The sequence below is a fragment of the Balaenoptera physalus genome (assembly GCF_965194825.1).
Source record: "Balaenoptera physalus genome assembly, chromosome: 5".
NCBI classification, from domain to species: Eukaryota; Metazoa; Chordata; class Mammalia; order Artiodactyla; family Balaenopteridae; genus Balaenoptera; species Balaenoptera physalus.
The window spans coordinates 141777144-141793571 of record NC_138884.1 but is presented as its reverse complement, the minus strand read 5'-3'; the positions used below and the strand labels follow the sequence as shown (position 1 = coordinate 141793571).

General features: G+C 31.0%; 1 long non-coding RNA gene across 2 annotated transcripts in view; it reads right to left on the bottom strand.

Moving 5' to 3' along the window:
* LOC309661005 overlaps positions 1-16428 on the bottom strand; it is a 471219-nt gene that overhangs the window by 392266 nt on the left and 62525 nt on the right. For both annotated transcript variants that reach the window (XR_014263781.1, XR_014263782.1), the window contains exon 2: positions 2512-2633. This is a non-coding gene — a long non-coding RNA (uncharacterized lncRNA). The remainder of the gene's footprint in view (positions 1-2511; positions 2634-16428) is intronic.

Sequence of the window (16428 nt, the reverse complement as noted above, 5' to 3'; positions counted from 1 at the left end):
TTCTTTCAGAGTAGCAGCCCATCAGTGTCTTACACCACTTCCTAGGACTGTCATGCTCTTTTTTTTTTTTTTTAATAGACTTTATGTTTTAGAGCAGTTTTAGGGTCACAGCAAAATTGAGCAGAAGTTACAGAGATTTCTCATATACTCTTAACCACCCATATGCACAGCCTCCCCCACTATCAGTATTCTGCCCCAGAATGGCACATTTGCTGCAATCAGTGAACCTACATTGATTGACACATTATCATCCAAAGTCCACAGTTTACATTAGGGTTCACTCTTGGCTTTGTGCATTCTATGGGTTGGAATAAATGTATAATGACACGTATCTACCATTATAGTATGTATCCTACAGACTTGTTTCACTGCCCTAAAGATCCTCTGTGCCCTGCCTATTTACTTCTCCCCTCCCAACTGCTGACAACCAATGATCTTTTTACTGCTTTTTCCAGAACGCATATAGTTGGAATCATACAGTATGCATCTTTTCAGAATGGCTTCTTTCATTTACTAATATGCATTGGAATTTCCTTCATGTCTTTTCATGGCTTGATAGCTCATTTCTTTTTAGTGCTTAATAATATTCCGGTCATGTTTCCTTGGATAATTGTTCTTTTAATACCAGCAGGGCTTTCTAGTCTTTATGTTTTCACATTACACATTGCAGATTAATCTTAACCAAAAAGAAAATAATAACTGGTAGGGAATTGTTTAAAACAGAATGGACTTATAATTTAAAAGTTATTATTTATTTAAGCTTTAGTCAAATAGCTAAACCAACTCGGCTCACACTTGGTTCAAATATTTCTGTTGTCTTAGAATATCATATTCTCCTAAATTCCACTCACTGCTCTCTTAATAATTTGAATTTCAGAATCCCCAAAAACTACAGTTCTAATAAGCATGAAGGTCATATTTGGCTCTTCTACTCCATAAAGACCTAATAAGATCAGATAGCCTTGATTTACAAGGAGACAAATGTGGACTCTTATATCTTTCCTTTTTTAATATTTATTTATTTATTTTGGCTGTGCCAGGTCTTAGTTGTGGCACATGGAACCTTCGGTGTGGCATGTGGGATCCTTTGTTGTGGCATGCAGGATCTTTTGTTGTGGCATGAGGGCTCATAGTTGTGGCATGCGGGCTTCTTAGTTGTGGCATGTGGACTTCTTAGTTACGGCATGCAGGCTTTTAGTTGCGGCATGCATGTGGGATCCAGTTCCCTGACCAGGGATCAAACCCGGCGCCCCCTGCATTGGGAGCACAGACTTACCCACCGGACCACCAGGGAATAACTGACCAAATACTTTATTATTATCATCATCACATTATTATTACTATTTCTGTAATTTTCATAATCATCATCATTATTTTGTTTCCTATAAAGTTGATCAAACATGCAATATATTATTCTAGAATTTTAAAATTGGGATCATAAAATACAATCTCCCCAAATAATATTTTAGAGGAACGTAAGTTGTTTGATTTTAATTTTTTTAATAATAACATACATTCCTTTTTCAACTTTTGACCCAAAATGATACATTTTGATAAATACTTTCTGCTGATTATTTCTGAAGAATAAACAATATTTTTCTAGGTAAAATTTCATTGAGTACTCATGACTTCATAATATTTATCTTTAAAAAGAAATGTTAGGAATTCTTAAAAACTGAGCATTATTTTTTTCTGGCTTATATATTAAATTTCACTTACAGGTATTATGAAATAAATATATTATGTCTATAAAATATTTGAATTGTGTTGTTTGATCAGTCTAAACCAATAAAACATATTGTAGTAGAATATTTCTATTGTCATTCAATCACCAGAGAAATTAATAATTGTTAAGAAAACATTAAGAAATTATCAAACCACTTCTTGCAAAAGAAATGTATTCTAGTTTTAACTTTCCAAAATAAAGTTAGCTCCCACTACCTAAATTCTCTGTTGAACTCAGGCACGAAGGCTTGCAAAATGCAAAATACGTTACATGTTCATGGAAATATATAAAATGATTCTGTTTCTTCTTCAAGTCTAGGCAGAAAGTTGTTAAATATATTTTTCTCTATAACGTAGTTATGTTGACAATAATATAGATTGCTTTATGTTACACCAACATTGTTTTTCACAATTCAAGATGTCCTGGGTTAATTCAGCCTCTATTGATTTTATATACTTTAAACAACTCTCTCTCTCTCTATCTCTCTCCGCCTCCTCCCTTTCTACCTCCATCTCTCTGTCTCTGTCTTTCTCTCCATTACTCTGCACTACATCTGTGTATTCAGATACACATATATACCAAGTAATACACTGATTTTCTTTCCTCTTCTTGACATAACTACTGTAACCATATAACCTAATAAAAATTTGGTTAAGAAAAGAATGTAAGACAATTCATTAAGACATTACATGGGAGAACCTCTGCAATATAATTTATTCTCCAGTTTGTAGTTTGCCCACCCCAGAGTATGGGATTTGATTATAACGCAAGTGTGCCCCTCCTACCTGTCTCATTGGGGTTCCTTCTTTATATCTTTAGTTGTAGAGATCTTTTCTGGTAGGTTTCAGTCTTTTCCATATGGTTGTTCTGTAGTTAGTTGCCTCTTCAATAACTGGTGCTGGGAAAACTGGAGAGCCACATGTAAAAGAATGAAATTAGAACACTCTTTAACACCATATACAAAAATAAACTCAAAATGGATTAAAGATCTAAATGTAACACAGGATTCTATAAAACTCAGAGGAAAACATACGCAGAACACTCTTTGACATAAACAGCAGCAATATTTTTTTTGGATCAGTTTTCTGAAGTAAAGGAAATAAAAACAAACAAACAAACAAGCTTAAAAGTTTTGCATAGCAAAGGAAACCACCGACAAAATGAAAAGACAACATACTGAATGTGAGAAAATATTTGCAAATGAGAAGACCAATAAGGGATTAATATCCAACATATATAAATAGCTCATACAACTCAACATCAAAAAAAAAAAACCAAACCAACAACCTGATTAAAAAATGAGTAGAAGAACTGAGTAGATATTTTTCCAAAGAGAACATGCAGATGGCCAGCAGGCACACGAAAAGATGCTCAACATTGCTAATCATCAGGGAAATGTAAGTCAAAACCACAGTGAGATATCATCTCACACGTCAGAAATGGCTATCATCAAAAAGAACACAAATAACAAATGTTGGCAAGTATATGGAGAAAAGGAAACCCTTGTGCCCTATTGGTGGGAGTAGAAAGTGGTGAAGTCACTGTGGAAAACAGTATGGAGGTTTCTCAAAAAACTAAAAATAGAACTACCATATGACCCAACAATTCCACTCCTGGTTATATATCTGAAAAAAACCCAAAAAACAAAACCACTAATCTAAAAAGATACATGCACTTTAATGTTTATAGCAACATTATTTACAATTTCCAAGATAAGGAAGCCACTGAAGTGTCCATCAACAGAAGAATGAATAAAGAAGATGTGCTATACACACACACACACACACACACACAGTCACACACACACACACAAAATGGAATACTACTCAGCCATAAAAAAGAATGAAATTTTGCCATTTGCAGCAACATGGATGGACTTGGAGGGCATTATACTAAGTGAAATGTGAGACAAAGAAAGACAAATACAGTATGATATCACTTATATGTGGAATCTTAAAAACACAACACATTAGTGAATATAACAAAAAAAAGCAGACTCACAGATATAGAGAACAAACCAGTGGTTACCAGTGGGGAGGGGGCAATATAGGTGTGGGAGAGTGAGAGATACAAGCAATTAGGTGTAAGATAGGCTCAAGGATGTATTGTACAATAGGGGGAATTTAGCCAATATTTTACAATAACTGTAAATGGAAAGTAATCTTTAAAATTGTATAAAAATAATAAATAAATATTGCATTTATTTAAGTAACAATAAAATGAAAACAATGATGCTGTTTGATAGGGCACTTAAGGCAGTTATCTACTGGAAACAAAATTAATATGTAAATTAAAAAATCTGGAAATGAATATTTCATAACAGTTTATTGGTAACAATTATTTAAAATTTATGATTCAAAACCAACACATATTAATCTTTTGTCCTATAAAATTTTAATAAGCAATACTTCTGTTTATAGTTAAATAAAACTTCCACCAAAGGTAAAAATATTCCCCTAAAAACAATCCAGTCATTTTACACAAAACTATAGTTTAATTATTACATAGGAATGGGGAAATAAATATTGCCTGTTATAATTTTTAGAATATTACAACTTTATTGGTTTAAGCACAGAAGAAATCAATGGATATATTAAAACTTTAGTCTGTTAAATTTTCTAAACGATCTCAATTAGTTTTTTTATACTTCTAAAACATAAAAAGATACAGTGATAAAAAAAAATGCCAATTAGCAAAGAAAAAATTTTAACGCTTACTTATTAATTTTGTATTTGTGTATTATGTTCCCAAATTGTTAATTAGGATATAATCAGGTTTTATGGATGTTTTGAAACAGGCCAAGATGAGATGAACAAAATCCTAAAAGGAATTATAAACATTAAGGTAGTATTTACATATGGGACCTGGTTTGATGATTGTGATCAGAGATTTGTTACGTAAAAAGAAAGTTTAATATAGATACTCAACCATTATGATAATAACTATAGTAGTCTAATCATAGATTTATTAAATATTCAAACTAATTGTAATTTAAGAATTAGTCCAACTTAAGATAACTTTTATTTGTTACAAAATATAAACCTTTCTCTTTTATCTAGTTCTACTGTGGGATATTTTAAAATATTTATTTTAAAATTATTCAAATATGAATACAAAATTTTTGCATGAATATGAAGTATAAATGATATTAGTCTATTTATATCATTTAGAAAACCTATGTAAATCAGTGTTTTAGCAACCTCCCAGTATTTATGTTTAAAAAATAAAATATTCTCAACATATTAAATCATTTAGAGATTGAGAAAAAGCAAACATTTTCTACACGTGAAAGAAATGATCACAGTGTCACTGATGTTTTCATAAATCTATGTGTTCAACAGATTGTAAGAATCTAATGTATGTAGTTAATTATGCAATTGAGGTTATTAAAAAATACTGAAATATTTTCTTCAAAGAATTAATAAATGTTGCCGGTTATATTCTGAGCAATATTATAGATTATCCTTGCTAATCAACAGTCAGATAATAAATATTACACCTATTGACATCATCATTTATTGTTATTATCGTTGTTAAGAGAACAACAATCAGTGGCCATTATATTAGGAAGTAATCATAATTTACTTGTTAAATAAGAATGTTAATTTAGTTTATTAAATGAATGTCTTCATTTATATAAATAATTTTTAACTTATTCAACATTCATTTGAAGCTATGATTTAATATATGAAAGTGTTTAAAATAAAAAATACGATCTTGAAATCTGAATAAAAAGAGTTGACATTTACATAAAATTTCTAAGAAGCACATTATATATGTATGTACTTATTACTGTTATATAAGTAATTAATTATATTTAAATCTGAATCGAGCTCTTTTACTGTAAAATACATATATATTTTTCAAATGTATATGTCTATCTTCCATAACCAAAAAACAAAATTTTTATTAGATTCTTAGATATTTTGTAAATAGAAAGAGTCAGCGACCCCGTACTTTCTCTCTCTGGTGTAGATCATCAGTGAAAAACTTCAGTGGCCTTGTTTTGTTTGGTCCTTTCTAAGCAAATAGATGGATTTGATGAAGTCCCAAGACTTATACAGGTACAAACTTGGGTTGAACAAATAGTGTTATTGACCCATAAAGCTACGAGTAACTTCATAAGCAAAACAGTAATCATAAAACTATTCCATGACTTCCATTAAGCATGGTAGTAGTAAATAACTGTGTTTTGAAAGTGTTTAAAAAAAAGAAGTAAAAACTGAGATCCTATCCAGTTCCTAAAAGCAAATTTATAAAAGTTAAAACATGAAATGCAAGGTTTTTTATCAATATGAAGCCAACACTAAGTTACCTCTTGTCCAGCCTCCTGATAGTTCCTAGTGAACTCAAAGAAAAAAAATTGCCTTTGTATAAGCTTACATTGTTTCAGTGAAACACCACAGATAGTTACATCAACAACTTTACTATTGAAATAAAGTTCAGTGAATATTTTCTTCAATTACATACATCTCGTATTTTAAAAATTCATGTAGTTCAACTCCTGTGGGTTTTTTTAAATAATAAGGACAAACAATATTATTTTTCTTCTAGTGAGCAGTTTCTCTCTATAGCTAGGGCACAGAAAATAAAAGCCTACATTATTGCTGGCTAGAATGTCATACAGATCCACTTTTAAATCATATGTGACATGTAACTGAGGCTTTCTTAAGCAAAAGGATTATTAACCCATACTCCAAAGAGAAAAATATATAGTACTAATTAGAAAGGTTTTTTGCTTTTGTTTTTAAGTATAGCTTCTAACTATTTTAACACCTGCCTATTGTTAAAGTCTTAACACTGGAATATAAACTTAGAATGATTAAGTAAAGCAAGATAGCTTTGTTCCCTTTATCTACTCTTATTATTTTAAAATGCATAGTTTATATATCCAAGTAAATTGTTCTTCGTATTCATCTTTGTCTCTTTCTCCCTTTCTTTCTGTCAGTCTTTACCTATTTCTATCACTCTCTATGCAATGTGAGTCTCAGATTGGGTATTCACTATAACTGCTGATTACCAGTGCCTGATCTGAAAATCAAATACCAGAGACAGAACTGAAGGGGAGAGAGATTCTAAATATCCATTCAGAGAATCTCTCCTATGCTTAATATTTTACTCTAAGTAGTGTTAGCATTTCAATATAAAATCAATCTCAGGATTGTACATTTAGCACGGAGTGTAACTGGAAGCCCTGATACAACCTTTCTCAACATCCCAATAAAAAATACACAGTTCAAAGGAAGTATAAAATTTCCATATGATGTCTTTGAAAAGAACTAGTAAACAATCAATTCCCAATATCTGGGAGGTATTTTTACTAACTTTAATCTTCAAAAGAACTGTACTGAAAAATAAGCAATAGAAAATTTCTATGCTATGCCCCTGAAAAGTTACCCAACAGGAATTAGATGAAGTAATCACCCCTTTTTCTTTACTACCTCAAACACCATCCTTAGACTCCACCTGTTACTTTAGTTGGAAAGACTACGAACTCCTGACTATAAGCTCTGAAAACTATTTGTCCACAGGACTTTAAATGTGTAATAATTGAATTCCTAGGGTAAACCAACTAGATCCAGTGAGGAGACATCAAAGGTTACATTACAAAGTGAGATATACTGTGCTTTTCAAAAATTAAAAATGTTTAAGCAAGCCAGATGATTTAAAACAGACATGCTTTCTATGCTCTATATATGATGTGTTTTTAAATGAAACAGGCAGTGGAGCTAAGATTCAATTGTGCCTCACACTGGCAAATCTACAGAAACTAGATACTTGCCAGATGTTGGGAAAGAGATGCTGTACCTATCAGAGTGCTTTTATGTGAACATCTGAAAAGATTATTGCACCAGCACAAATGTGGGTACCAAATGGATCCATGGCAACACAGACATCCTATACAATGATACACAATCTCTCAAGGTTGAAAACTCCGTGTTCTGTGATAAGTGAAAGAAAAAACAAATCACCCGTACATAAATAGTACTGGGAATGCAGAAAACTAAGAGACTGAAAAGACTGCCCTGAAGACTGAAAAGAAAAATAGGCCTGTGAGGGAATTCCCTGGTGGTCCAGTGGTTAGGACTCGGTGCTCTCAATGCCAGGGCCTTGGGTTCAATTCCTGGTCTATGAAATAGGTTTATTTACTACATAAACTTATTTATGTAAGAAGCTGAATATGATTTATAATTGTGTGGCATTACTCTGTGAAAAAAAAGAATAGGAGAAGATATAAATAGGAAAATTGAGATTAAACATACAAATCAAAAACAAACAAGAGAATGATATTGAATGGAATTAGTTCTACTATGCTACTTGACTCATTAAAAGTGACAAATTCTATTTATGTAGTGGAACAAGAATTGGGATAAAAATGATTGCAAAGCCCTTCCCCTCCAAAAAGATTAATACCAGAATTAAAAGCTACATTGGAGGTACAAGAACAGAATTTTAACAGTAGAAATTGGAGTTAACATAATGATGGAAAACTAAAAACTACCAGCAAAAATGCAGATAGAAATGACAACATAAAATAATGAGAGAAAGGATAATAGGCATAAGTATAGGAGTTAGTGACTTAGCATTCTGAGGGATTCTGAGTAAAAACATAAAATATTAAAATAAAAATAGGTATCAGATATTTCCAGAGTTTAAGAAATACCTGAATATGCAAAAACAAAAATCCTCAACACAAGAGAAAATCAATAAAGTTGTATGCACCCTTAAATGGATTATATCATATTTTAAAATAGAAAACAGACTATTGTGCATGGTTTCTTATACCTTATTTTTTTCTACTTTATCACTGCTGTATAGGAGCACTATAAATATTGCACTATACATTGTATTTCAGTAATCTTATTAAATTGTTTTTTATTTCTGGTAGTTCATAAATTATGTTGAAGTTTCTATATAAATAACTACATTACCTAGAAGCAACAACAAATTTTGAGTATCTTTTCAAATCCATATGGAATTTAATATACGACTCGTGCCTTATTTCAATGACTAGGACATCCAGTAAGAATAACAATGCACATATTTTTATTGTTCCTGATGTTACTTGGGATGCCTGTGAATTTCAATATTAAGTATGATGTCTGCTAAAAGATTTTATAGGTACTAAAGAATAAATGCAACCCAAGTTGTGCAAGACCTTTATACAAAAAATTGTAGAGTATTAATAAAGAACAAAAAGAATGTCTATAATTAGAGAGACTCAAAGTTGTAAGGACACCCTTTTTCTTGTTGACAATCTATTGATATAAATCCAGTGCCATTCTCATCAACACATCAATGAGATATTATTACAGAACTTGAAAAAGTGATTCCAAAATTCACATGGAAGACCAAGGCAATTTTAAGAAGACAGGAGTAGAACATATCTAACTAAGCAAGGATGGAAGATTATTATAGAACTAAGAATATAATTTTGACATAGGTATAAATTATAAATCAGTGAGACAGAGAAAAGGTCATATACAGACACATAAGTACATTTAAATATTTGCCATATGTTGCATATGATATGTGAGGTAAGAGGCATCATAAATCATTAAATTGTGTGTGGATAGTGCATATCTGTCACATACAATACATATATACACACATACATATATAGCACATATAAGTACATATATACACAATTGGATGTACCTCACATCATACAGTAAAAGATTCCAAGTGGATTAAAATATAAATAAGAAAAATAAAAACTGAAATTACTAGATTAAAATATAGAAGAATATCTCAGTGATCTCACCATAGGGAAAGATTTAGGAAATAATACATGAACAGCAGAAAACATAAAGGGGAATATTCATTTATTCATTCATTCAACAAATATTAAGCAAGTGCTATGTTCCAGAAATTCTTCTAGATGCTAAGAATGCAGCAGTTAATGCAAAATGTCCTGTATTTATAAAGTTTAAATGTTTGTAGTTAATTTTTAACTGTATCGAAAAGAACATACAAATGCAGAATAAGAGAAGACATTTGAAACATATCACACAAAGAGTTAATATGCTCAATTTAATTTTTTAAATTAAAAAATAGAAAAACCAAAACAAACAAATACAAGAGATTGCAGGATATTCACCATTTGCTTCCTTCCACCCATTTTTTATCTTTCTCCGCCATTTTCCATATGTCAGGACAATGAACTTTACGGATGGCATCAGGGTGCTCCTTTGCTCTCTAGCTTCATATTTGGGTTTGGTCAATGGGATCCATTAGTAGGAGATTGAAAGGTAATGAGAAGAGGAGGACAAGGTATTTATTTTCCCGTCTACACTGCCTGCTTGGACAATTTGTTTTAACTGCATTCCTCTATAAAAGGCGCATCATTTGTAAGTTACGTATCTCTTACAACTCTTTCCATGTTCTAGAAATCATTTACTCCATCAGATCTGCCAGTATTAACAGCTCCTTGATGTTTACAGCCCCAGGGTGCTTCAACACTTCATGTCGATTTGGTTCAACACCACCCTCTTCTTTGTAAAAAGGTCCTTTCTTAAACTTAGTTATCTCATTTGAGTATACCATCTGTTTTCTATTAGAACCCTGACTGATATAAGTGAAAATAAAAATGAACAGAAAATTCACAGAAAAGTAAATCTGAATTGTCAATATGCTTTTACAAAATCAAATTAAGCTCAGCTGGAATCAGAGAAATGTAACACAAAACAACCAATATTTGGCATTTCCAACACACTAGAAAGGTAACAATTTAAAACATCTGATAATATCAGACTTTGTGCTGGCAAAGATATGGGAATGTTTGCTGGCAAGGATATAAAATATATAATCATTTTACTGAGCAATTTGGACATATATAGCAAAGTTTTATATATATATATATGTGTGTATATATATATATATATATATATATATATACACACACACACACACAAACACACACTCCGTATGTCAACATATATATTTTATAAATACACTTTATATATATGTGTATATATAAACATTTTTGTATACTCAAGGAGACATATTCCTTAGAAAAATTATTGCTTATGTATAGAATATTTATTTCAACTTTGTTACAGAAAACTATGTTTAAAAACTAATTGTTCATCAGTTAGAAAATGGAAATATAAATTTTATAATATTAATGAAATGGAATACTTTAAGCAGTTTAAGCATTTCAGGTTTCTAAGAAAAAAAAAAACACCTTATTAAGAAAAGACAAATAACATAACTGGAATATTTTGAAAGATCATCACTGATAGCTACGATAAAGGCAACACCACTGATGGCACAACATAGAGATGGAAGAACCGACCTGTGTCTTTGATTACATAGTTCAACCATGGGTCTGTCAAGTCTGAAGCCTGTTGTAACTCTGGACTTCAGAGTTGTAGGGTCCATAAACAATATCTTTATTGACTATATCAATTTGATTTAAATGTTCAATAAGCTTTCATCCAAAAATATTCCAACATACAAATGAAAATAAATCAAATATTTATAGTAATCAAATAAATTTTTTTAAATGGCATTATTCATGAATCCAACTAAAATTTTTAAAACAATAATTTTTGTAGCCAGTTGTTGGCTTGGAAAACTTTATACGTTAGAGTCACACTTCCTGTTTGTTCTACTCCTTCAGTATTATCTTGGCTAGCTTTAGCTAGTCTTGGCCCTTTGTTTCCCTTGCAAATATGGAATTAACTTGCCAATCTTCAGAAAAATCCCAGTAAGAATGTGCAGTAGGATTGCATTACATTTACACATATATAATATTGGAAGAACTGACATCTTTACTGTAGTGAGTCTTTTTCTATTCTTTTTAAAAAAATTTTATTGGAGGATAGTTGATGTACAATGTTGTGTTAGTTTCAGGTGTATAGCAAAGTGAATCAGTTATACATATAAATATATACTTTTTTTTAGATTCTTTTCCCATACAGGCCATTACACAGTATTGAGTAGAGTTCCCTGTGCTCTACAATAGATTCTTATTAGTTATCTATTTTATATATAGTAGTGTGTATATGTCAATCCCAATCTCCAACTTATCCCTCTCCCTGCTTATTCCTTGGTAACCATAAGTTTTTCTACATCTGTGACTCTACTTCTGTTTTGTAAATAAGTTCTTTTGTACCCTTCTTTTTAGGTTCCACATATAAGCGATATATGATATTTGTCTTTCTGTGTCTGACTTAATTCACTCAGTATGACAATCTCTAGGTCCATCCATGTTGCTGCAAATGGCATTATTTTGTTCTTTTTTATGACTGAGTAGTGAGTCTTCTAACATCATAACTTGGTTTATCCATCATTTATTTAGATTTTCTATAATTTTTCTCAAAATTGTTTCATATTTTTCTCTAACAGGTCCTTGATACATGTTTTGTTAAATGTATTCTTATGTGCTTAATGTCTTTAATGCTCTTTATTTCATTTTATTTATTTGGCTGTACCAGGTCTTAGTTGCGGCACGTGGGATCTTCACTTCTGCGTGTGGGATCTTCATGGTGGCATGCGGAACCGTTTTTAGTTGCAGCACGCGGGATCTTTAGCTGCAGCTTGTGGGATCTTTAGTTGCGGCATGTGGGCTCTTAGTTGCAGAATGCAGGATCCAGTTCCCTTACCAGGGATCAAACCCAGGCCCCCTGCATTGGGAGTGTGGAGTCTAAACCACTGGACCACCAGGGCAGTCCCTCTGATGCCCTTTATATTGCATCATTTGAAAAATACATTTTCTATTTTTCTGCTTATGTATGAAAATGCACAGTTTATGTACTGACTTTATATCTAACAACTTTTCATAATTCACTTATTAATTCTAACGTTTGAGCTGTAATTTTAAAATATTTTAAGGACATAACCACCTCATTTGTAAATAATGAGATTTTTTTATCCTTTGCAATATACGCAAATACATTTTCTTGCCTTATTTCGTTGCCCAAGATCTCCAGAATAGTATTAAGGAGAAGTGCAGTAGTAGGTTTTCAAGATTTACACAGTTGGCTGACGTTAATTGAAGACACACTTCATTAGATTGAAGAGGCTGCCTGTTCTTAGTGCTTTTTTTTCCTCATAAATACATATTGAATTTTATTCCATTATTTTTCTGCACCAATCGAGAAAATCATGATTTTTCTCATTTATTAGTCATATTGATTTTAAATATTGCTTGCTAATTTTTATTTACATATTATTATTATTTTTCATTTCAATTATTTTTTTTCCTTTTACTTTCTTTGAGCTTCTATGTGTTTCTTTTTCTAAACTTTTGGGACAGATACTTATTATTGATTTTCAGCTTTTCTCTAACATATATAATTAAAACAGTAAATTCCCTCTAAGCAGAGTATTGGCTTCATTTAAAATTTTTAATCTGTGGCATTTTTAATATAATTCAGTTAAAAATATTTTCTTATTAACTTTATTATTTCTCTTTTGCTTCACAGGTTGGTAGGAAATGCATTACATAATTTAAAAATATAAGTAAATTTTCTAGCTTTCTTTGTTTCTGAATTCTAGCCCACAAAATATATAATAAATTATTTAAATAATTTTAAACAGTTGAGAATTGCTTTATGGCCCAACAGTTGATTAATTATGGAAAACATTCTCAGTGACTTCAAAAATGAAAAGCAAAAAATTCAGTTTATTTTCTACTTGTGTTTCTCATAAATTCCATATAATTACTAAATTTTATTATGTGCTGTTTTTTATCATTTACTGAAAGAGGTTAGCATTTCACAGTATCTTTGGCTTTGTCTGTTTCACCTTTGTTAGATTTTACTTTTCATAGTTTGAATCAATATTATTAAAAGTAGACAAATTTAGAATTAGTTATTATTTGCTTCAATCATCTTTTTTATCATCATGCCATACCAAAGTATTTCCAAAGTATTCTTTATCATTAAAGCTTAATTAATAACAATATATTGACAATTTGGAATGCAAGTTTTTTTATTAGTGTTTTTATTCCAATTTTTTCATTTCAAAATTTCTGTATCCACATACTTGTTTCTTGTAATCAAGAGAGTTGCTTTTATCCAATTTCTTGTTATCTTTCAATTGAAGTATTTAATCTATATAGCTGTATCTATACCTATACCTTTACCTACACATATATAATACATCTTGTGAATATGTACCCATAATATATTTAATGCATATGCATAATAATTAAATATATTGATAAACTTTCTTTGTTCACCTTTTTTTAGACTCATTATTTAAAAAAATTATTTTACATTGCTTACTCTTGTTAATTATATATTATGTTACTACTATAGAAGTGTTTACCCTAGAAACTTCAACAGGCTTCCTTCACTTATTAAAATATTATATAAAATGGTACTCCACTTTCTGGACAATGCATGGGTTAATTAGAAAACTTAACATTTAATTAGAATACTTAACATTTATTTATCCATCCCAACATATCAATATATTGTTATTTTATGTACTCATTTCATATTAAATTTAGCCTCTCCATATATCATTTTTGTATACAGTCCATAATCAATTAAATATGCCACCATATTTACTGTTGTCCTCATTTTACCTTTTCTTATCTTACCCTCATTTTACCTACCCTTTTACCTTTTCTTCCTGCATCATAAACCTTCTAAATGGAATAATTTCTTTTGCCAGAAGAAGAGTTTTTAACTAATGTTGAATAAATTCCATAGCTCTACTATGTCTGGAAACATCTTCACAAAATGAAATACATTTTGACTCAATGTTGATTCTAGTTTAACAGTTAACTCCTTGAAGCACATTCATTATAATGTCCCATTTTATACTGGCCTCCATTTTTCCAATGAGAAATTAGCTACTATTCTTGTTTTTATTCCTTTGAACATAAAGTGTCTTATTTTCCCCCCCACTGGCTGCTTTTAAGATTTTCCATCTCTTCTTTGATTTTAAAGGTTGGTATGATATGACTTGGTAACATTATATGTATGTGTGTTCACGTGTGCACAGGGGTGGGGGGGTGATTTAATGCTACTAAATTTTATAGTGATTCTTGAAATAATGACTGAATGCTGCCTCTTCTTTGGGGAATCTAACTGCACAAATATTAAAATTTATAAATAATTTGTATTTCTTAGTTTTTCTTCTATATTTCCCATCATTTTGTCTTTCCAAATCCAATGTAGATATTTTATATCATACAGTTTTCTAATTCTCTTTCTTTAGCTACGTTTAATCTGCTATTAAACCCATCAGGTATGTATTAATTTCAGGTTTTCTTTTCAATTTTGTAATATATATTGGATTCATTTTAACAGTTTCCAGTTATTTACTCCAGAATTTCCATCTGGAAACTTAATTACTGAAATATTTAATTGTAGTTATTTAGAAGTCATAATCTGATGACTCCATAAACCCTATCTCTGTATTTTTGTCTATTTTGTTTACTGATTTTGGGAAATATACTTTTTTCCCTTATGCTTTGTTATTTTTTATTGTGTTCCAGATATTTTGTCCTCTGTGCTACAGTAGTTTCCTGAAAATGTGAAAAACTATTTTTACATATTAGTTGAATGTTTCCAGTTATGCTTAAGATTGCTATTCTACAGGTATACCTGTAAAGCAGGGTATTTCCCAAGTACAATCAAATTTTATATTTAGAGAACTATGTAATAGTCACTGTTTTGAGGTACGTTAGCTATTTTAATTTTTACGAAATGTAATGACAAAGAAATTAGAATGCCATATACACAGTGTTCTGTATTAGTGAGTATTAATCAGTGAGTTGCAGTAAAAGGGAGGGTGGTAGAAGAGGAATATGAAAATATTTTGATAAGCAAATTTAAATAGACTTCTTTCATCACTGAGTTTCTCTAAGATATTAATATGGGAATGAATAATTATAAGTTTCCAAAAAATCATTATTTACAAATATTAACACATTTACTGGCATAAAAATTTATATCAATCAAACATCCTACACGATACATTTCCAAACCATAAACTGTTAGGTATTAGATTGCATGAACTTGAGAGAACATCTATTTCATTATGTGAATTGGGTTGATTAAATTTAAGATCAAATAAGGGGTCTTGTTAGCAACTGTCTTCCAGTGTATGAATAGTTTTTCAAAGGAAGATACTGCCCATCTGTTGTCTTGCTCCACTGAGAATAAAACAAAGCATTTGAAACTCATGTTTGAGAAAGGGAGTTTCAGGTTAGTTGTAAGAAATAACTTATTGACATTAAGAGTTGTTTAAACACAAAAATGCACTACCAAGGGAATTTATAAAATGTCTTTCTCTGAACATCAGTAAGAATAAGCCGGACAACCATCTGTCTCAGTGGTTCAGTTTGTGGCCCTGCCTGAAAGCACAGTACTGGATTATAAAGCCTCCGATGTTAGCTTCTTTTTTTTTTTTTTTTTCTAACATCTTTATAGCAGTACAATTGCTTTACAATGGTGTGTTAGTTTCTGCTTTATAAGAAAGTGAATCAGCGATATATATACATATATCCCCATATCTCCTCCCTCTTGTGTCTCCCTCCCACCCTCCCTATCCCATCACTCTAGGTGGTCACAAAGCACTGAGCTGATCTCCTTGTGCTATGCGGCTGCTTCCACCTAGCTATCTATTTTACATTTGGTAGTATATATAACTCCATGCCACTCTCTCACTTCGTCCCAGCTTACCCTTCCCCCTCCCCGTGTCCTCAAGTCCATTCTCTACGTCTGCATCTTTATTCC